This window comes from Struthio camelus, chromosome 10, assembly GCF_040807025.1.
Source record: "Struthio camelus isolate bStrCam1 chromosome 10, bStrCam1.hap1, whole genome shotgun sequence".
NCBI lineage: Eukaryota > Metazoa > Chordata > Aves > Struthioniformes > Struthionidae > Struthio > Struthio camelus.
Window position 1 is genome coordinate 16646147 of NC_090951.1, and position 23926 is coordinate 16670072.

General features: G+C 47.2%; 1 protein-coding gene across 5 annotated transcripts in view; it reads right to left on the reverse strand.

Annotated features, from left to right (window-relative positions):
• ZNF423 (zinc finger protein 423) overlaps positions 1-23926 on the reverse strand; it is a 221110-nt gene that overhangs the window by 112309 nt on the left and 84875 nt on the right. Inside the window, exons 1-2 of one of the 5 annotated variants that reach the window (XM_068955866.1) lie at positions 10256-10430; positions 9934-10045 (exon numbers count right to left, since the gene is read on the reverse strand). The exons of 1 other annotated variant lie outside the window; for it this stretch is intronic. The gene's annotated coding sequence lies outside the window, so the exon portion shown is untranslated. Of the gene's footprint in view, positions 1-9933; positions 10075-10255; positions 10431-18899; positions 19029-23926 lie in introns of those variants that run through there. 3 more of the 5 variants (XM_068955863.1, XM_068955864.1, XM_068955865.1) reach the window with 3 other exon arrangements.

Consider the following 23926-nt stretch of genomic DNA (forward strand, 5'->3'; position numbering starts at 1 on the left):
GTGCTGCTGATCGCAAATCTCAGACAAGTACTCTGACTTCAGGATGCTTTATTGGCATTCAACGGCAACGTGCTACACTTAAAATGGACGACGGTAAGCCAATATTAATAAAAGGGTTGTGATTGCGTTGGCTTAAATTGGACTATTATCACTACTAAGATCAATTTTACTGGCAGCCTTAAAACTCTCCGATGCTGGGCAGCAATTTCCCTTGCAATTTTTCCCCCTCCGTGTTACGAGGCAGACGCGTGCATGCCACAGAAACGACAGCGTGACGCTGCTGCAAGGCACTGAGCGCCGGGCTGCCACGAGCACAGCTCAGGGGTCTGAAGAGCCTCATACTTCAGCCAATAACCGAAATGGAGGTCAAAAAATTAATTCTAGGCACTGCTCAAGTCCTATGTTCCTCCTTTACGGAGACTGCAAATCATGTCAAGTTCTGCATAAATAGGTTTTGTGGGGGTATTAGAGGGTGAATTACTGTCATCTAGGTGCTAGTGCTTAGTAAAGCAAGGACTATCAAACTCCTTTCGCCAAAATCCAACGTGAACTGCTGCTCTCAAAGAAAGAAGGTCACCCGACCAAGAGCTCTTTGTAAAAAACAATGAAACAAAACAACAAAAAACCTCCAAAACACATATCCATTCTAACAAGGGAGGGGGTTATGAATGCAACAGTCACCCCTAAAAGCCCAGATTCATATCCCCATTTGAAAGCTGCAGTGAAATCTTTCCTAAGCAAGTAGCTGATCAGGTTTGCAGCATCTCAGAATTCCTTCTGGAAAGACGGGAAGCAGGAATTATTTTTAGTGCAGCTGAGAGGCCAGGCATATTTCAGGCAATCTCCCAGAGCCTGCTTCGATACCATGTGGGACATAAACCCACAAACTATGAAAGAACCCAAATCAGTATTGTTTTCTCAAGTGACATCCATTATCCCTCATCTGAGAAAATTAACACGTGTATCCAGAAGCTCAATAAACTAAGCTCAGAGCTAAAAGTCTAGGATTAACTCTTTCTGTCTCACAGTAAGTGTCCTCTTTTAAGTCAGCAAACTGCTAATGCATTCTATTTTATATTCTGTGTTTCTGCAGTTTAGAGCAAACAGGGGCATCAAAAATACATTTACACCCAAGCCTCGTTTCAAAATAGTACAGTATGCAGAGTAATCCAGAATTTCCAAATTCCAAATAGCTACAGAGATATAAAACTGCAGATATAGAAGGGCCATTAGACCAACACATGCTGCTTTGGGTTGTGTGAGGAAGACTGTCACAAAACAAGTGAAAAATTGCTTTTGTGCAAAGTCTCTTATTTTGTGACATCTGAGTTAGCCGTGTATCTAGCAGCAAAATCCTATGAATGTTAAACACAGGCAACCTTTGTTGCTCTGCCAACTTCTTTCTACAACAAATGATAATATTTAAAGATTTTTATTCCAGGCAAGTGTTATACATATAGTCCCATACTCTGACATGCTAAAATACATGAGCAGCTCTCCAGAAGAAAAGCAAGGCGAGGCTTTTTTGCCCCGCAACCAGGTGGATCGCACTTCTTTCCAGATAATGCTCGGGAATGGCTGAATTAGGAAAGCGGTCAGGAAGGAGGCAGGTACCGACGTATGAACGGTCGGGCAACGCTGTGCCGAGGGTGCGTTACTCTTCCCAGCGTTGCAGCGACGCGTCCCCGCACGCTGGCACGACCTTCGGGGGGACGCTGCGCTAAGCAGCTCCCCAGCAAGAGCGCAGGAACCACCGAGTCTACAAAACACTGAGCTCCGAAGCAGGGGTAAGAGTAACAATCTCATCATTACCCTCTTGCTTCAAAAATGGGACCCCCCGGCCAGAAGCCAAAATAAAACATCAAAGGGGGCCCCGGCAAGCCAGGCTCAGAGTCAACATGCGGGTGAGAGCCCATCACCTACTTACCCTGACAGCAGGCAAGAAAAGTTGGCGACATCTGCTCGGAGGCCAGGGGTCAGGCCAGCGGGGGCCGCGCCGCACCGCGCAGCGGGCTGCAAAAGCCTCCCCAAAACCAGAAGGAGAAAACAATGCCTAAATCTGTACCTACGCCTGGTGGGCCTGAATTTATCACTGAGTAGATTCCATTAAAAGCCTTTCTGCTGGTAACAAAAAACGCAAGGACGGGCAAACAGTGTGAATAAACAGTGCTGAAGACCCAAACTGGACGTCCGGTGACAGTCACGAAGCTCTCAAAGGCCCTGCTGACTCGACTCCCTGCTAGTCATCCTGGCTGTATTGGGGTCTGCTGCTGGCACAGAATCACAGAATCACAGAATCGTTTAGGTTGGAAGGGACCTCTGGAGATCATCTAGTCCAACCTCCCTGCTCAAGCAGGGTCACCTAGAGCATATTGCCCAGGATCACATCCAGACGGGTTTTGAATATCTCCAGCGAAGGAGACTCCACTACCTCTCTGGGCAACCTGTTCCAATGCTCTGTCACCCTCACTGTGAAGAAGTTTTTTCTCAGGTTCAGATGGAACTTCCTGTGGTTCAGTTTCTGCCCGTTGCCTCTTGTCCTGTCGCTGGGCACCACGGAGAAGAGGCTGGCCTCATCCTCTTGACACTCCCCCTTCAGATACTTGTACACGTTGATGAGATCGCCTCATTCATGAGATCACAGGAGTAATTGAGATGGGGGGGCTTTTTCATGACAGAGGGAGCAGCAAGTTGTTCCAAAGATGGCTTAGAAACCCCCCCCCCACATATTAGCAAATGCACAACGTGAAGCACGACGCAGGCTGATTCCAAGACTGGCTTCCACGCGTGCCGAAGCACTGGAGGGCAACAAGCAAGGCAGCTTTGAAGATGCTGTAAGGTTTAGAAACCAAAAATCCATCAATGAAAGACAACCCTCTATGGTTTTTTTTTCCTCTATAAAAGAACTGATTTCTTGGGAAAATCAATACGACTTGATTACTCAAAATGGCAACCTCCACACAAACACCCTTCAGGCATCTTGCCGAGTACCTCTGCAAAGCACACACCAGCGCGAGGCACGTGCCATGGCCCCTCTCCTGCACACCAGATAAGCTTTCTGACGTCGCAGTGGATGAAGAAACCACCAAGCTAAAAACAATGCCTTTGCTAAACAGTGCTGGGAGCCTGGCTGAGGCTGTCACAGAGAAGCTGCTTGCAAAACCTGGCCAGAGGGACTACTTAGCAGCTGGGCTAACTGAGACAACTCGTATCTGCAGTGCCAAAGAGCATCCGGTGGTCCGAAATGTTTCTGATGGTCCGTTGAAGAAGGTCTGCGCTTTTGTGCCAGGATGCACAACAGGAAAAAACATATTAGAGACGTTTTGAGAAGTCAAAGGGTCAGTGGTAGCAAAGTACTGAAATTTGCACAGTGGCGCCCAGGAAAAGGGCAGGTAGAAAGAGCAACCCCGTCACATGGACCTGCACATTCGCACATGAGGCCTTGTGGTGGGACTTTCTAATATACTGAAACATATTTTTTAGTAAACTCAGCCTAAAACACTGTGGCAAGACTCCAAAAGCTGTTGAAGTTAACTAAAGGCCATCCTTGACTTCTCATACATCTCTACTACGCTGCTCCACTTTGCTTGCACTTCCTCATTCACAAGGAGATAAACTGGGGTCCGTAAAATAAAAGGATTAACTCAACTCTTCAAATCAAAGCAGAAGTCCAGACTTCTTGAAAGGACAGTGTGCTGAGCCTTCCCAGCATGACTGATGAGCACCTAAATGAACTGAGCTCTTTCTTTGCCCTCAAAGGGAAAAGGTGAATGTTTTGACATAAAGCATCTGCCAGATACTTTGCTAAACAGCCTTCCAAAACCACAGTCCTAACTACTTTCCAGCTTCCTGCAAGGGAGGGGAAGGCAGAGGATCATCATCTCTATCATCCAAGCTAGGCAACAAACACTTCTGATGGGAGCTGACTTTCTTTGAGAAGGACCTATAGATTTTGAAGTCGGAACAGAAGATGCTTATTTTGCAGAGACCCACGTTCACTGTCCTAAAAAGATGTGACAAGTTTTAATTTATTATAGCCTCTTCCTCAAACAAGTATGTGTAGAAAAGCCCGTTTTCCACACAACCACATCACTGACCTGGGGAACACATTTATGAACTCATAGTCCCTTGGAAACGTACGTTTCCTTTTGACTTTGTGATCGTAACTACTTGTTACTCATAATTTTTGTTACTTCTGATATGGTATGAAGCTTAACCTGACTTCCTCAGGAGAACAGGAATACAGTCATGAAGGTGTTTTTATTTTTGAAAACTGGGAAAATGTTGCTTGTGAATAGGGAGAGAGGATCAGAGCCACCTTACAGTCTGCACCAACAGAATCGGCTCTTGGAGGAGCACAAATCGTTTTGTCCCTCCTTGACAATGATATCAATCTGTGTCAAACCCTTCACGACTAAGTAAACAAACCACAGAGAAAGAGAAAGGGCAGGACAGTACAGCGCAACAAACTGATGAAGAAAAAAAACAAGAAACGTCATCTTTTCTCATGGACTTCTTCAAACAAAGTGTAAGAAAATGATGTTTTAAGGGCAGAAACAGGTGCTCAATGACCCACAGTAAAGTAAATTTAACTTCTGTTGTGAAACCAAAGTACGTATTTTCAAATGTAATAATTTCCACAGACACATGAAAAAAGGCCAGTTGAAATTTTCTTAGCAGTTGCTCCGGTAAGTCAGGCATTTTGTTTACCATAACGCTGCGTCTAGGAGTTAATGCAAGCCATAACCCCGAAGGCAGCCATCTATTTCAGATTAGCGACGTCCTCCCCCATCTCGGCCACGGGGTTTTTTCACTATGAAACAGCAACAGCAAGAGACAACTCTGCATTTCCTCACAGTTGCACCCCACTAACACGAGGATTTATGGCCGCGCTGAGGGAGCCATATGGAGTCGCAGGGCTCCTCCTGCCTGTCTCCTTTTCCTGCAAAAGCGGAGACATTTAATGGGCAGTCCCCCTTAAGATGCGCAGGCATCAACAAACATCTGGCAACCCGAGAGCCAGGGGCTCGCTGTATGCTCAGTAATTTCTGAAGTTTAACCTGCGACTCAGCTTGGATGCAGACCTTCAGCGATTCCCAGAAACAAGAGCTAGCGCGCTCGCCCGACAGCGTCCTCATCTGCACGGCTCGAGCGGAGGAGCCGCCGCAGCCAGGAGCACGGCTCTGCTCGAGCGCGTTTCCGAGGCATCCGCAAGCACGCGCCCAAAGAGGCCGCCGGCACGCGCTTCCTTACAGGCTATTCTGTAACTCAGTCAGCAACATTTGTAGTGCTAGACCATAATCCACTTAACAGCTTCTGAAAAAAATCAGTCTTTAACAACTTTGATTCCCAAAGTTCAATGGCAGCAGCGAGGAAAACTCACAGAGAGGAAGCGACTTCCACCGAAGCCCCCTTTACAAACCTCCGTGCACCACGCTCACCACTTGTTTGTGCCTATCAGCTTTGATGGTAACTGCAACCCACTTGACACTTCTGTTGAAAGGCACTATTACCAACAAGAAATCTGATAAATATTCAACAAAACCCAGATTCAGTAATTCTATTTATCTTGAAGCCGCTATCTCTAAAACTGCTTCAAAATATTTGTGTGTTAAGGGGGGGAAGGGTTGAGGGAACCCTGCTTCTTAAACCGAAATGACTGAATCGCTGCATTAATGAACACAACTTTCTTATTTTTCAAGTTCAGTGAAAGAATGCCATCTATGCAAAATTTTGATCCCCCATTACAAAATAATTACATGATAATTACATGAGCATTAAGATGTCTACCCCCCGAGTAAAGCCACTGCACCCAACCGCTAGCTGAGGCAGGCCTGGAACGCTTCAGCTTATTAAGGAGAAACCCAGCATTGAGCAAAAGCTCCAGCTGAAGCTGATTTCCACTCTTTTACTCCTCTGATTTCTAATTAATAATTAAAACATGTTCCTTTCTTTGGAAACCCAATTAGACTTGCGCATCAGCCTGAAAACAAACTTTTTTTTTGGTAGTTAAGCTACTTCTCATGGTTTAATGGGGCGGCGGGAGTGTTTTCTACATCGCTTCACTGACACAATTCATTTATTTCTTTCTGTTCTACACGGGATATTGTAATCCATCCCGAACAATATAAACATTACATTTGCACAGCTAATTAGGATGTTGGCAGTGCGAATTAGTGACCCTCCGCTTTCCTCCAGCCAGGGCTGCTCCTGCTGCCCGCGCTCCTTCGGCAGCTAGGCAATTCCATTTGCAGGCTCTTTTCCCACCCTAACGCTACATCTTTCCTCACATCTAATAGGAATGTGCTCGCCCAAAGCAGAGCTGTGTAGTTTATTCTGGGGGGAGCAGGGGGAGGGAGGGAGAGAGGGAGGGAGGGAAGGAAGGAGAAGTGTGACACACTCAATCCTTTTCCCTGTCCACCCCCGGTAACTCAACAGCAGAGAATGATAGAGGGTCTGGGAGACTGTAAATTACTCCCATAAATGTTTAAAGGGCGTGATTATGCAGAGTGGGTAGGAGATATACTCTGGCTAGGGACGAAACAAAGGGAAAGAGGGACAAAATAAATAAACGCTGTCCGCCGGGGCAGGGGCTACTGCTGACTCTCCTCCCAGGACCCGCTGCTTCGGAGCTGCCTGGAGACGCAGAACGATGACAAATTGGACAGAATTCAGAAGAGGGCAACCAAAGTGATTAATGGGCTGCATGGACTGATTCATGAGGAAGGGTTAAAAGGTCTAATTATATGTATCCTTGTTAAAGAATAGCTAAGGAGGGTGTAGTAGCCGCTTGCGAGAGTTTCCAGCGCTGCCAACAGCGTCAGCGCCTTGCCCAGAGCGAGCTCGGAAGGACAGGAGGAGATCAGAAAACAAAATTTTAAGGTAAACACCAGGCAGACATCCATAATGAATATTAGAAAAGAACTGCTTCGAAAGAGAAGAACTAGAAGCCTCATCACTCTACAGCTGTAACGGACACAGCGCTAAGAAAATACACTGCAGGGGATAACGTCTGTTTTAACGTTGATGCTTGTTTAACTCACTGACTAATGTACGCTGTGGAAAAACAGGATCTTTGTTAAAGCCCAGCGTTTATCTCCGAGTTCTCTTGCGCTCTCAGAAGTTCTCCATTAAAGCCACTTATTATTAAAGGCACTGCGAACGTTTTGGGCCGGGGACCTGCTGTCTCTCATCAGCTCCTGACGCACAACCGGGGAATCCAGAACTTGCCACAAGATCTGAGATTAATAAGAAGCGCAAAATTCGATCTCTTGGTTCTCAATCGTTAATCCAGTGGTTTCAGAGCTCTATAACCAAAACATAAAAGAAAACAAAAAGAACCCCAAACCCAAATACTAGACCACGTTGCAGAATAAAACTCTGTTCCATTTTCTTCTTTAATATGGAGTCACTTTTATGTCCTAGGAAATCAAGTGTTTAACAGCAAATTAACCTCGTCATTTATGTGATTGAAGAGCAAAAATAAATCAGAACTCAACTGTTAGAAGTAATGAACCTGATACCCTTCTCACTTTTATCGGAGTAAATTAGGAATATTGCCACTGAATTAAGCCAATGGAAATACACTGGAGCAAAACGGGTATCAATTTGCAGAAGGCCAAGCCAAACATAACCGAAACGACACGTTTCCAGGCCACGCGCAGAACTTCAGCGCAGAGGAAACAAGGTGCAGGCAGGCAGGCCACGGCGAGAGGAAGCGGGGACGGCAGCCGCGGCGGCTCCCGGCCGAGCTAGCTCCAGCAAGCCCAGCGCGAAAAAACCTGCATGCTGCTGCTCCCTTAGCAAATCACAACCGGAGCGGGTGCAGCCTGCAGCACCACTGGCAAAACACCGTTGGAGGAGTAATTCCACCTACAATTTTGCACTGCCGCTCTTCGCAAATATAGCTATCCATATTGCCTGTAGAGATATAAAACGTTTCAACTTGTAGAGCGATCTGTCCATCATCCTTCCCTTGCATGAGACTACACACAGCCTCAAGCGAGCACAGCTGGACCTCCAGGTGCCAGATTAGGAGAAACCGAAAAGGTCCTTTTCCAAGAAAAATACAGCGCTCCTTCCCCCCACCTCTGCTCACGTGCATGTGTGAGAACGAAGCAGGCTGGAGGGGCTTTTCTTTATTCCCTGCCACATGACCATTAAGCTCTACTGCATCTATTTGCTTCTGCCAAATTCTGTCATTTAATATTTTGGATGTAAATTATAAAAAGAGATCAGGGAAAAAAATACAGTAGAAAACAGATGCTTTGGACTACAGGCTTCTTTCAATCTACTGTCTCCTTTGCAGTTTTATTTATTTTTTTGGTCAGTAATGTGACAACGCATTCGCTGCTGCCGTACCCAGAAAAGAGAAGACAACTGGTTTTCCCCAGCTTTGCCATTTTAAATCAGTTCCTTTCCCCACTGATTAGACAGAAAATCTAAAAAGAGGCAGTGCAGAGCAGTCTCTAACACACGCGCAGCCGCAGAGGGAGGCTGCGTGCTCTGCAACGCTCTCCTGGATGCCTGCGGGTCATGAATTTAATAGCTTCGTGCCTCAGTTTCCCCATCTGTGAAATAAGATACATAGCACTGAATTACTTCTTGCAAAGTTTGTTCAAAGGACGTTACTACGCAACGAAGCGGCCTTGACCTGTGAGTGCTTCAAGTTCAACTTTCCAAGGACACCACTAACATTCAAATGAACTTTGAGTTCAACTTCTCAATTGACACTGCTAAAAAAATGTGTACAAAAGCTTTACAGATCCATGAAACTGAGTGCGCCTGTGTAGTTTACAGTACATTAGATCAGTCTACATCAGCACAGGTTTCTCCCCAGCCTGCAGAAAGCCTTGGGAGCAGAAAACTATGATACAGATCTGGAACCAAAACAGCCTTATTGCAACTATCGAGTCACAAAATCTACATATTACAGTGATATCATTGATCTATCTAGAATCAAAAAAGTTTGTAGTTCAGGAGAGAAGGTGCAATAAGGACTACAAAGAGTCTCTCATGAAACTTGTGAAAGTCAGATGAATCTGAGATTTGCCAAGCCCCAATAACACTTGCTATTTGCAGCTGTAACTAGTCCCCGGCTCTGTCACAAGTTTACCGCAACAGAAACTCAGTGATGCGTTAACACTTTTCGTTGCTAAATTCAAATCAGCTTCTCTTTTATCAAGACTTCAGCCACACTGCCTGGCTGGCTTCGCTTGTCAGAATACGCCAGCCTCATGACAAAGATCTAGCCCCAGAAAAGGCTAAAAAAAATTCTTCAAGCTTGCTTTTAATTCTTATTTTACCCATTTTATGTGTTTATTTCCAAAGCACCTCCAACTGATACTTGTTTAATAGACTAGTGTATCTAATTCCTCTTAGCCACATGTATCACTCACCAACACTATTTTATTACAACGGCTATATTATTATAGCTTAACCTTGCACTTAGTCACTAATCAGAAACAATTCAAGCAAGCAAATCAAATGTTCCAGCTTAACTAAAATCTCCTCCCTTCGAGCCACAACTAAAGCCTGGCTGGCTCGCTCGCAGGGAAACGGCCGGGTATCAGCGCAGGCACAGCTCAACGCGCTCCTATCAGGCAACTTTCTTGAGTCTAAACTTAGCTGCTTGCATTTCTTCAGTTCCCGCGTATCGCGCTGACCCCATGGAGACGTTTGAGGCGCTGGGTCCCGAGGTGCCGGTCATACCAAGTTTGATTTATGACAAACGTAAGAAACGAAGTTGCTGTAACACAAAGGCACGCGGTCAGGAACGAACAGCCCGCGCACAAAGTCGGTGTTCAAAGGCCGAGACCTGTCTTAGACTAACGTTGGCCATGTCACGTATTAAATATTTGCTAGCACTAAACAGCAGTATATTAAGCTCCTTAACCAGTGGAAGGGGAAAAAATTAGAAGATCGTCTACGCACCCTGGAAGGCTGGGCTCGCTCCGATGCCGCTCAGCTTTAAAATCCCTCCATCAGCGGAAGCAGAATCAATCACCGAACGCTCATTTTTCGACAGAGCGACAACGCGCCTTCCCTAGGAAAACATGAACTCCAGAAACATTGCAGCGCCGGGGAAATGCCTCCGCAGCAAGGACACGGGCGTCCTCTCCGCGCCGGGACCTGCCAGGCGGCCGCGGCGGGCAGGCGAGCGCCGCGCGGGGCCAGCGCCGGCCGCCTGCACCGCTTCTCCGGGCCGCAGCAGCCAGAGCGGAGCACCAGCCAGTCCTTGTAAACGGCAGCTTACCGTTTATACGGGAACGCAGACCCCTCCGAAGCTGCCAAGAGACGCTCGGCCCGCGCGATCTGCAAACGTCTGCCACAGCTGGGCTGGCTTCCTCCTGTGCCCGGTACGAGGGGAGGCGTTGCGGAGGCTTTCACAGAGGAAGTTGGAGGGCAGCCTCCCTCCGGTGAGTGGGGACAGCGCGGCGCGGGGAAGCACGGACGGGCCGCGCGGACGGGACGGGACCGGGCCGGGCCGGAGGCGGCCGGCCCCCGGAGCAGGACTGCGCCACGCAGAGACACTTGTTTTCCCTCCAAGTCAGAAAGGACTCTGGTACTCACTGAGGAACCTGCTAATGCCAACTTTCCCCTTTCCCGTTCCAGCGTTTGTTTTGCCCTGTCTGAGAACAGAAGTTTCGCCTCCCCATAAGCTTTCGTTATCAGATCAACCGATACGGCCGGAAAAAGCGGACGAGATTCGGGGTTCCACGTGCCCTGGCCAGAGCCCAAAGGCAGGTCGACTTCTTCCAGCTCCACCAGCTGCTCCCGTGAAGTACTATTTCTCCCTGCAACCCCTCGGTTCCTTCAGATCCTTGGATCACCACGGCTACAGAACCACTAGCAGTAAGGCTGAACTGTACTGGGAGAACTGGGAGAGCATTCCTCCTCCCTCACTCATAAATCAGACAAAACCTGAGGGCGCTCTGTCGAATTAAAAAAAAAAAAGAGAGAGCAAGAGAAAGCGAGAGAGCGAGATCATCGGACAAGGACAAACACGCAAAAAGTTCAGCCCAAATGATAATCAAAGAGGAAATTTAAAAGCGCATGGAAACAAGTGGCATATTGTAAGCCATTTAGCAAAGTTAATTATAGGTACTCACTACATCTGGTCTTGGCCCCGATTCAGCACAGTGTTTAAGCATTTGCCCGAGCGTAAGCGAGAGCCGGCGGCGGCAAGGCCTACGTGTCCAGCCACGTGCTGAAGTTAGGCATCTGCTTAAGCACTTTGCTGATCCAGGACCATAACGTATAATAAGAACCTCCTCGAAAGATATCTAATGAACAGCTGTTACGTTAAGACGTACACAAACACATCACTCGTCGCATGCCCCTAAAAGTGTTGCTGTCACTAGGGTGTAAATTCACATATAAAATTGTTTCACACAGCGAGGGGGTGTGCATATATATAACTATAATGAGTGGAAAATAAAAAGATAGATTTTAAACTAGAACATAACCAGACACATCACGTCAAGCTGCATATTGTCCCATTTACATTGCCACAGGTAACCTTTTCTATCCTCACCACTTCTTTGGTCTTTCTTATTGATAACTTGTTGTGTTTTGCCTCAAATTAATTCTCCTAGGGAAACAGGGAAAATTTGTATTTTTTTTTAACTGGTGCCCATTTAGATTTAGATCTGCTTTTGAAAAACTGACAAAATATTCAAACATCACTGTTTAGGCGGCTGAGCAGAAGACATCTCAATTTTCGGAAGTTCCAGATAGCCGCAAACCCTTCGACTTGGGGAAGTTCAGCCCTCTCCTCCCAGCATTTACACTTAAAACAGGTGCTGTGGGGGCCCCAAACTGCATGGCACAGGGATGCCAGATGTGCCCCTGGCACGGGGGGTGCCGCGCGCCCCCTTTTTCGGCTCAGCCAGGACAGAGTCGAGGCCCTCCGTCAGCACGTTATCCGTGTGATAACCGTGCTGCGCATGGAGACGTAATGGACTTCTGTGATTTCAAGACTACAATAAGAACTTCCAGCCCTTCTCCCCTCCTAACGTTGCTAATAAGCTCCGTATCGTTATCTATCCTACCTGAGCTAACAGTTTATAAAGCACCACCCGCAGCTTGTCCCTTATAGTTTATTAACATACACTAATAAACAGTATGCTTCACTCCCACTGTGCTGCCAAGTGAAGCCAGTCAGAATAAACTGCATTAGCTTTACTGTTCTTTCTCAGCACATTTTTCCCACATGGGAACAATTAGGACAAACTCCCTCCAGATTATATTTAGAGATCCATCATATTTGAACAAAAACAATAATAATAATCTTTTTCGCAAACGCATCCGTGGGCTTCTCCAGCAGATTAACCCGCCTGACGTTACCGCAACGGATAGGCTGTTACCCTGCTCTGCAGGTCCCCTGCGTGGAAAGGGTTAATGCTCCCCAGGCGCCGACTTACACCTATTATGCTCAAGTTTAAAAATAAGATGTGAAAGATGCATTATGTAAGGTCAGTACTGCTATCCTGCCCATCTCCTATTTTGGAATTAAAGATCATCACTGCTCACATCAAAGGGCCTGGGTGAGAATAAAAGAAAAGACAGGAACAATGAAAATAGCTACCCGACACAAACCAGATCAAAGGAACAGGCACAGAAAATGAGGAACTAGGGGGTCCTTTAATTACTGTCCACATCCTCCAAGTCATGTGGTGAAAAAGAAGGGAAAAAAGTTTTGAAGGCCACTGGGTTTTGTCTTGCTGTGGCTCCTGTTTCCACAGTCTGTGCCAGTCCCCTGCAAACTGCTCCGCTTTTTTTTTTTTTTCCTCCTTTATTTTATTAAAGTCAGATAGGACTCCTGGACTCCAAAACTCCTCCCTGATGCCAGGAGGAGGAGAGGGAAGGAGGGCTACGAGGGGCAGCAGTGGAGACGGTCTATAGCAATCGCCTGAAACGATTTCGGGAGGACTGCTCCAGGCAGCGCCCCGGGAGCTGCTTGGGGAGGGAGAGATGCGGCTACCTGAGGCTAGTCTTTATTTGCAGGCCTCCCGGGTTGAGAAAACTTCAAATTCACATAGGGCACTGCTCCGTGGGGCAGCAGATCAAACCTGGCTACTAGCTGTTTGAGCTCAGCAGCAGAAAAAAGGATTGCTCTGGGACTGAGCGTAAGTAGAAGCATGATTAAACTTCAAACATATTCCCCATCCCCCCCCACCCCTTAATACACAGCAGACAGTTATGGCTAATATTTCAATATGGACATTAAAAATATACTGCAAATAACTTATTCCAGCATGCTGGCTGAGGGTTTAAAAATAATAAAAAATTAAACTAGCTATATTACTGCAATGAAGTCAAATGTTCAAGTTTACCTTTCATGAATAATTAAGGGAGTGTTAAGTTATTTAAAAGGATCTCTTTTTATTTAATCAGCTGTCAAGATTAAAATTTGGATATGTGACCGCTGACTGGCATGACAGATCGTAGCATTTACTTCTTTCTATTTGGATTTCAAATATAGTATATTTCTCCCTAATTACCCTTGACTTGTGTTTATTTTTAAAGGATATGATAGAAATAAGCGGTATAAGGAAAAAGTAGGACAATGATTAAAAAAATGCATACGTAAGTTGACCAAATTTTCTAGGAAATAATAACATGTTATCACTTTTTAAAAGATTTAGGAAGAGAATAGCTCTAGAATGTTCCCAGGAAATTGCATTTGCTAATATAGATATTAGAAACAGACACAGGCAGAAGTTACTGAAGGGGAGAACATATTCCTGCCTCAGGTCAGTTTGCTTGGGTTTACGTTCTGTGCCAAACTAGAGCACTAAAAGCATTCAACAGAATTTTATATACTTTGAAGAAGGCACCAAGACAACATCTAGAAAAGGGGAACACAGGATACAAAGATGTCTTTCTCCCCATCCTATTTACAGCATGGAAATTCCTCAGACAAGGAATGAGGATGATGTTTCCAGAGGCACTTTAGCCTCCCAGCTCCAGTGAGCGCCAAGTTACTTCATCTTCTTTCTCATGAAAGTTGCCTCCACCGTTCCTTGCTCTTAGACACTAACACGCAGTGAACAGCCATCCTCAGGAGGACAGCTGAGGACTAAATTAAGCAAATACAAAGCTGCTTTCCTAAGCGGGCATCATGCCTAGGCTCTACATCTAAGCAATATGTTAGGTTCGTTGTACTGAGTTGCCATGTGCTGTCTTGCAAACATCCACGTTGGGAAGTTTGCCCAAGCAAGCCTTCAAAGCTGCTGGAGCTTTGGTGGAGGAAGCTCTGGGAGCGTTGGGACTGGGACATTTGCCTTCTTGTAGCGGGTCTCAAAGTATCACATTATCCATTTAGATAGCCTTTTGATTGAGAGAGCTTCCCTTTTGGGCTTAGCCCCAAATGCTGAGAACAGATGAGATGGTTTAAGAACGTCTCCAGGTAAAACATGAAAAGGATGCTTAACATCCAGCTTCTGAAGAATAGCTTCACTCAGGGAGCCACAAGGGCTCGGGAAATAAACACGGTCAATTAAATGAACTGATTGAAAAGAAATCAGAGATCACTCTGGGGAAAATTTGAGACGCAGTCATACGGCCACCTCAGACTTTTTGGAAGGTGGTAAATGGGGCAAATGCCAGGAAAGACTGGCGTGCCTTACTCATTTGGCAAAAGGTGGCTGCCATAAGGAAGGAAGTAAACTTTAAAGGAAGTAAAGTACAAAGACTAATCCATGATGGGTTCAAAAGGAAGCTCAACCAGCTCACTCAAAGCCTCTTGAAACCTCAGCTCGGAATAGGGAATTGTATTGGGGGAAATACAGTCACTAGTACAGGCTCTTCAGCAAATATTCTGCGCAATGATTTTCCTTAGACTGTCCCATGAAATGCACTGATAGATGCTGAATAATCTTCCAAAACTCCAAGCTGATTTCACAAGAGTGAGCTAACTGGAGAGCAAAGTGATAGGGGCCGTACAGAATAAGACCCGTCTTTTTTACCCCATAAGAAAAATACCTACATGCTCACTCATGGAAGGGAATAATTTTCTAATGTTTTGCATATTTTTGAGGCATTTGTTGAAAAGAGCTCAAGAGGACAGTGGAACTGCCAAATAGAACTGCTGCCCCAACCTGCCAAAAGTAAAGATTTTTAGTTCCCTCCACTTTCTGTCTTTCCTTTGCAGCTTTGACAGGAGATGCAGGCGCTACCCTATCAGCGTCTGCGTAGCCACCAGCTCATGAGCAACGATGCGCTTTGCCTGGGCTCTGAGCTCAGGGTCATACACAACTGAAGAAAGCTAAGCACGAAAGCATGCCTCTCCCCTAGATGAGTAGTCTGGAAAGGCCATAAATGTGAAAGAAGGCTGTTGAGACAATGCCAGCGTATCTAAAAATCAAAATTAATGAGCTCAAGCTGCCGTCACTAGGAGCATGTGTGCCTTTTCCTGTCTCACTTTATGTAAGCCCTTGGGTCTCGCTGCAAAGGGAGGGAAGTCCTAAAGTAGTCTCTGACTCCAACTCAAGAGAAAGGCATCTTGTAGAGCTAATTGAGTTATTTATCCCAGGGAACTCGAGCAGCATTTGCTGTTGGGATTGTGGAATTCTGATTTTAATTGTGGAATTCAATCACCTGGTTAATTCTCGTTTAACCTTGCAAGAAGAGAGCGCTGCTCATTAAGCCCTTTCAAACTGCAACAGAAAAAACCCCTCAGCCTTCACATTCCACGAATGATTTTGTGTGTGTGAGGAGGATCATACAACCACAGAGTAATTTGGGCAGGAAGGGATGTATGGAGGTCACCTCTCTATAAACTGTTCCCCAAACTTATTTTGATGCTACCCCAAAAAAGTCATGGGGAGTACTGGAGACAAAGTAGCCACATCTTTTTTGGAGGATACTTTATAAGATGATCTGGAAATATCATGAATAAACTCTCTAGACTGAATACCCTGCTCATGGGAGCGCGTTGTTGATTTTTATCACGTCAGAGCAGTAAGGCTGCACTTGTTACGTGTGCTCAGGCTGTCATCTTCTGATCACAACTACATAATGTTTGAGAACACATGCCTGGAAACTCGCACAATACTAATTCCTGGAAATGGATGTATTTTCCATAGGATAGGAAAACATACAGTAATTAGTGTAAATTTTCCAGACTACCACTGCCAGACAGAAAGCTGACACTAAGAAACCAGCTCCTGGAAGCCTGCGTAGCACAGGGCGGAGAGGACAGACGCTACCGCGCCAGGAGCGGGACGTTGGCTTCGCAAGCCCAGTGCCACGACAGTGCCTCCGAGAGCTAACGAGGTAGCGGCTGATGTTGGAAAAGAAGGTAGAGCAATGTTCAGCTGTTGAAAAAAGCACCCAGCCAAAAGTAAATTAAAAAGTATATTTATTTCTTCCTTTTACTAAATTTCTGTTTTTCTAAGTGTGGGAGATGTCATCCTCTGCTGAAGTGACTCACTCCATCTTTACACGTCTCACTACTTCTCCTTAGTCCACAGTCTTGGCCTTCATGATTTCACTTTGCAGTCGCGGCTCAGGACCCACTCTACCTAAAGGCTTTTCCCCTTCTTCCCTCCCCATAGGGTTCTGCCATTTCTGACCTTCCCCTTGCCAGTCCTCAGCCCATCTCACACTCCCTGTTCCTACCTCTAGCCCTTTATTCTCACCTTTCTGTGGCAGACAATCCAACAGCCCCTCCAATCGGACAATCAACACCGCTCTAATCATCTTTCCATCTCTTCCGCTACTTTTCTGTCATCTCCATGGTCAGAGCACATAGATCTATCCCCCCCTGAAGTCCTTCACTTTCCCTGCCAACTGTTTTGTCTACCAGCTCCATATCCAAGACCAAGGACGACACGAGGCTATAAAAGCAATATAAAAGCGAAGATGAATAAATTGAGAGGCTGTTCCAAACATATTGAAGATATAGGTAAGGAAAAAAAAAAGTCAAAACCCCCAAACTTTGTCAAAATTACAGGAAGACTTGGGTGAATCAAATGGATATTCCAAGATCAGGAAATTAAGATTTTTAGATACATCCTTCAGAAAGCCACTACTGTTCAGTGAACACACCTTCAACCCGACACGAGTGGAATCAAAAGAACATCACAACTATCCTGCACACTTTCATACAACCGAAACACAAAGCACAGCTATGGGGCTTCCTAGCTGTTATACACACTGCCAGAATAAAGTACGTGTGTATACGCACGGCTATCTCATATGTAAAGTAACTGATGCTTTACTGAAGTTGCTCGCTCATACTCAAAGCTGAATAACTAGTTTTGCTCAGAGCCTTTATTCTCTTTCAATTCTAAAAACATTTTTAAAGGCTCATGTGAGGTTTCTAATGCAACTATAAATCTGATGAAATCTGCGACCAATCTGACCATTTCCCTTTGAGTTTAACTTGGATATATTCCTGCATGCTTCCACAGCACCAACTTAAAATAACCTGGTGAGTTTCCTCTCGAGTCTCTGGGGCAGACGCGGCGCTCTGGCTGTGCCTCGAGCGAGGCTCTGCGAATTACATGGCAAGAACAGCCTCAAATCCTAACTTCAGGATATTCACCTCAAAATCACGCTGCGCCTTGGTGACATCGTTGCCTGGTAATGCCTTCGACGCGAGGCACATCCAGGAACGGAAGGAGACCCGGGCCGCGCGGCCACGGAGGGAAAGGGGAAACATCCTGGGAAGCGACCCCAGAAGGCAGCAGCTGCTTCAGGGACAAGGATCCAGAGTCCTTACCAGAGGGACAGAGTCCCTTTCGCTGCTGTTTCTCACTCCACCCTTCCCTCTTCTGCTCCCTCTCGTGCTTCACCCGTTGCCACCTCTCAGCAGCTGGTACCCCCTTGCCCTCCTGCTGCACGAGTTCACCCCAGTGTTACCCTAGTATGTTATTTGGCTCCTGCCGCCCACTTAAAAGCTAGGATCTGGCAAAACAGGTATGCAAATCTGTTTCCCACTGAATCACTCTCTTCTTTCAAGTATCTTTGCATACAGCTTTCTGTTTTGAGGGAGAAATCCTTCCTTATCCACTATCCTAGCAAACAGTTTGCCTTTTGAGGCAAAGAATGGGAATCTAGATAAAACTCACTTTCTAAAAGAAATCTTAAGTCTTTGTTTATCAGCTGAGGCTCTATTAGAAGCTCAAAGGAGCAGGATGCCACACTGATGTCCCTATTTTAAATACTCTGAAGTGATGGCCTATGGGCAACAGCTTGCTCCTGCTACAGGAGAGCGTTTTTCCATTCACAGGTTTCAATGGAGGCAGTAGCATTAGTCCCACTTCTCAGCCAAAGCACAGAGAAGGGATCATCTCACTGGCTCTTAAACACCCAAATTTTGTACAAGACAGAAAATCTAAAGTGAGGAGCCTAAGTTCCCCCTGGAGTCGCTGGAGAGAGGCAAGCTCTCGGGAGGGCCGTTCAGGCCATCTGAGGTATATGCTTGAAGTTAGTGTAATTCCCCCTATATCTCCAGTCTAATTAACGAGAAATCTCTCTCATTTTGCAGGGGCCGGGAGGGGGGAGGGGGGGGAAGCAGGCAGAAAGCTGCTGTAGGCAACTTCCTGCGCTCCAGTGAACCCTTCCGCTTTCAGGAACCCCCAACGCGACACGCAGCACGCCTCGGGCGGGCCGGCGCCCGAACTCCCGGTTAAAACAGACACTGCAGCGCAACTTCAAACCCAGCGCAGCCCAGGACTCGTAAGCTGGGCGGCGAGCTTAGCGCCTCAGCACAAACAAGAGGAACGAAAGGCTCGGCGCGGCTCTAAAGCCGCAGCCACCGTGCACTGACGTATTTTCACCAGGCGCTTGCTGGCTCCCCCAGTTTAATTACAAGGGTGCCTGCGTGGCCGGGTGCAAAACAGCAGCTTAAAGGAGTTTTCGGGGCCCTCCTCGCCTCCACCTCTTACCTCTCCTGCTCGCGGCACCGCGGAGGGGTGGCAGGACCCGCTCTCCACGCGGCGGCCTCCCGCGCTTCCCGCGCGCCCGCCGCGACCTCCGCCGGCTCCCGCGCCGGGCGGCCTCGAGGCCCGGCCCCCCGCGGCCCCTTCCCGCCCGCGGGCTCCGCTGGGAAACCCGGCTCCCACCCGGCCGCGGGGAGCCACGACAGCGAGAGGGCCCCGCGCGCCGCCCGCAGCGCCCGGCGGCGGTGAGGAGGCGAGAGGAAGCGTACAGTCACAAACGCACGTTGCTTTGGGGCTGGGCGTCCCGCGGGGGACGTTCCTTTCATTTTTAACATCAAAATCTGCCTCCTTATATTTGAGGCGTCGGTTTATGAGAGGTCTGCTCCCCCAGCGCAGCCCGGGCCTGCGAACCGCTGGCTCTGCGCATCCCACAAACTGACTCAAAACCAGGAACTCACCTTCTGCATTGCCTTGCCCCTCAGCAGAGAAACCATTTCCAGCTGACAATTTTTTTTAAAATCTCTTTGGAAAGGCCACTTTGTCCTTGCGTCCGCGCCAGGCGCCCCTCGCCGCCTCCCCGCGTGGCAGGGCCGGGCCGGCGGCGCGCAGGGTGCCCGGCGGCGCCGGCGGCCGCTGCCCCCTGCCCGCAGCGTCCCGGCTCGCGGCAAACACGCAGGCACACCGCGGAGCGCACGGCTGGAGCCGCGCTCGCGGGGGGCGCTTCACCTCCACGCATTTTGCTTGCTTTTGTGTATCCAAACGATCTCTCAGTGCTTTCCACTTAGGAACTTGCTTTCCACATGGTTTTCAATGCTTCTGAAACCAGCAGGGTAAGAGCACTGGTCAGACGTGGAAACGCTGGGGGAGGATGAAATGAGTGTGCCCAAGCACTGCTCCATCTAATAAGACATCTTACTGCCCACAGGCATTTTATCGGTTGTCTTTAAGGCAGAGAAGACCAGCGTCGCCCGGTCAGTCATACTAGTGTGGCAAAAGAGACCAGGCAGAGGCCTGTGATCTTGTTACATTTGTGAGTTTAATTATATTGGAACCTGGAACTTCCAAGATGGGAGGTCAACGGCAGTAAGCCCGTAGGCTCCCAAGCCTATAGAGAGAAAGCGAAAGATGTTCTTCTTTCTACCCAAGGACCCTCTAATCCTCGCCAAGTGCCTGCTAAAAGTTGATCAGCAATAGCCGTGTTGGCATACGGCCAAAGTTTTTATATGGTGCCTTCAAGAAGGTCTTCCTTCTTCACAGCTGACTTGCCCCTTTTACAACCAGTGGTCATGACGAGGCAGATTACCAGCTCCGCTGGCCGGGCAGACCCAGCAGTCTGTCTGATAGGCTCTCAGCTGTTTTCACAGCCAAAAGGCTCAGGGCTTCAGGATACCCTTCTCCTGCCCAAATAGCCAGAAAGTGCTCCACCATTTCAGGAGTTGAGAAAAATCCAGTGAACTTCAGGCCGTGCACAAAGAAAGCTCCCGTTGCCGGTCTGGGGAAAACATGACAGAGCAGCAGTGAACACTCCAGCCTCTTCACGACAACATCAACCACAACGTCCCACCGAAGTAAAACCCGTTCGTATAACCACCTCTTCCACAGACACACTTGCTCTGGGAGGGGAACCAAGAAAATCACAGCAAAAGCGGGTTGCTGTAACCCCTGGCTGATATTTGTTTCCTAGGTTAGGGGCTGTTGACTACCCAATGTTAGATGACCAGTTCCCGGCATCGGCACGCTGGCTGCCTGCCCAACATGCACCATGTCCATGTGGGAAGAATAACAATACGCTGTAACCACTTTTAAGGTTCATTTAAGATAAGCAATACCCCCTATACACTCTGTTACTTCTTAGAGAACACTTTTAAAATAGGCAAAGAAACAACCTCAAAAAAGAAGTAAGGGGAGGAAAAAAAAAAAGCATCTGAAAAAATGCCAGTTGAGGTCTATGGTGTCAGGGTCCACAGGGGAGGTTTTCCCCCCTCAATACTAATTACCTACCAGGCAGGGTACAACACCGTAGGTTAAGCACCGTGTCTGATCAAGCAGAAGACTTTTAAAAATGGTTTACTAGTCATTAGGTATCCTGCGTTCTACATGCTGTGCTGACATAAGATTTTACTGCTTTCAGATTCCCATTTCCAAAACTAAAGAGTATAAAAGGTTTTATTTACTTACAGTACACAAATTACTACTGCTCCTGAACACCACATAGGGGAATCCCCTTAAAAAAAAAAAAATACAATTTCTAGCTGACAGATTGCTAGAGAAAAAATAGACCTGGAGAGCAAGTGCTATAAAGTACCAAAGGCATGAATCTCTGTTTTCCTCTACATGTATCTTGTGCGACAGGGCACAAAGTTGGGGGGGGGGGGAATACAGGAGGAAAAAGCTGGAGAAACACCCAATCTGTGCATGTTGTTCACCAAAGTCCAGCTACATTTCCCTTCTCTAGTGTCACTATACACTTGCTTTGTGGGCAAAATTGACTTATTGTCCCCTGTCAGCAGCAAATATACAGCCCAGCGACCTGGCACAGGCATTGATTTTTCTTGTCCTTAGAAGCAGGCTCAGATGAGCTCGGAGTCGCACGCCTGTAACTTGAAGGGGGGGGGGGGGGGCTCACTTTATTTAATTGTACCTTTGCTTGGCCTGAATTTCCCCCAAAAAAGCTGAAGAGGGCATGTGCTTATTATCTTTTAGTGCAGCATGTGCACAGCGCAACCTGAGCTCTTCGGATACTTCAGTTTGAAAATGAGAGAGGAGGAAAAAAAAAAAAAAATTAATTGCGGGGGTGGGGGAAGAACACACGCACACGCGCACACGCGGGCACGCGCACACGCACCCGCGGGCACGCACCCGCAGGCGCACCCGCAGCCCGCGCTGCTACTTTGATTGCATCAATTACCATTATCTCCGCTCGCAGCCCCCGCTCTCCCCCCGGCCCGGCCCGGCCCGGCCCGGCCGCTGCCCCGCCGGGCCGCCCCGCGCGCCGGGCCCTTATCAGGCGCGGCCAGGCAGCGCAGCCCCCGCCCGCGCTGCGCCCGCGCACCGCGCAGCGCCCGCGCTCCCGGGGCGGCGGCGGCGGCGGCGGGGCGCGCGTGGGGCCGGGGCCGGGCTCTGCCGCCCCCTGCAACAGCCCCTACCCTTCCGAAGAGAATAAAGACCAAACCCGCAAATTTAGATTAATAAAGCATTTGTTGATTCTGCAGAAACTTAGCAGGCCCCTCCGCAAGCCACCCGAGACCTGTGCTGCTCCAGTAATTTTCTGTTATATTATCTTTCTTGTAAAATACTTCCCCAGACAGAGCCCCCAAAGGGGCTCAAATATCACTGTGACTAACCGAAATCAATGTGCACTCACCTATTGACATTTTTACATAGTTTTTGGATTTAGTATCCGGCCCAAAACACAATCAAATCTTCTGCCAAGGAAATAACAGGCACTTAGCTAGTCAGCTATTAGTGTTACAAAGGAAAAAATGTGGGCACCCAAGGGAGATGGGAGAGACGGCATTGACGTCAGGGGTAATTGGGTGTCTGAGAGAAATTGCCAACGGCTGGCCAAAACCCCCAGAGGCCCACACAAAGCTGAGCTGCAACTCTAATAAAGGAAAGTAAATTCTAGAAAGGGGCTTTGCTGCAAAGAAGCCTAGCAGGAACCAAAAATATCTCCCACATACACAAACACACACACACACACACACACACAAATAAAAATAAAAAATACATTTAGGAGTTTTCTTTCACACATCTGTTTTAGGCTAAAGTGCATTCTGCTTTTTTTTCCAGGACCACATGGATTTTTATGTTGTACCGTATGTTCACCGTCTATTTCTATAAACAGATTTCAGAGCTCTAAAGAAACTTATTTTTAATTGTGTGGCTTGAAACTACAATCTCTGTGTTACCCACTCCAGCATGGTTACAAACGGTTTAGTCTTTTCTTTAAAAAAAAAAAAAAAAGGAAACTAAACTTTCTCAGAAAATGACAGCAGCCTCAAGACGACGACGGCCATGGTTGAGGAGCTGTCCGACTGGTAAATGCCTATTTCCATACATGAAACCTCTCTTTCTCCTGTGCTACATCTGCATTTCCAACCCAGCCCTCCGGCACACACACACGCGATCTGACAGCAGGGGCTTCCGCCCGGCTCCTGGGGGCAGTTCAGTGAGGACTTCAAGGTTTTACCCTCTTCTTCCCACTCAGCCCCATCTCCACCACATCAACCTAAATCTGCTCTTCTCCAAAGCTGAAGAATAAAGCGGATCTGACCAGTCGGAGCTATGGCGTGTCTTCCTCCTTCCTCCTTCTCCTTCGTCAGGACCTCTATCACGCTCCACCCACGGCAAAACGCAAATGGCTAGTTACCGATTGCTTTATAAAGTTCACATTGGTGCTTTCCAGGATGACAACTGTCAGGAAAAAAATGTTTGTGTCTTCTGTACAAAACACAAAAATGACTTTTTCACAGAAGGTTTAGAATTTAAACAAAGTTTCATGAAGAAGAAGATAATCGAAATCTTAGTAGGTTCAAATCTGCTATTACCCATCCTTGCGCATGCGTCACAACCGTCATTACGGTGCAGCTACAGGGGCCCGCAGAAGCCTATCAAGGGAGTGCTAACAGTGTCATTTATAAGCTGCCTTCCACCCAGCCAAAGGGCAGAGAAGGCAGAATTAGTTTAGAAAGAGAATGAGACACAAACAAAACATCCACAGTTAAAAAAAAACAATCGAAGAGCTCCATGAGCAACGCGGCATCTATGATATAAAGAAGTCTTTAAAAATGTATTTACAAAAAAACGAGCTAAGTTTGCGAAGATCAGAATGGCTGGATCATAAAATTGCACCATGGAGAACAAGATGCTTATTCCTCTCCGAGAAGGAAGAAGGGCTTAAACACAAAAAGCTTCCTAAGAAAATACAGTTACAAAAACCACCTCTACACCACACACAAATCAGATGTAAACCAAAAAAATGCCCCCAAACGTTCAGATGTGAAGATGAAGTTTCTTCCTTTATCTCCTCC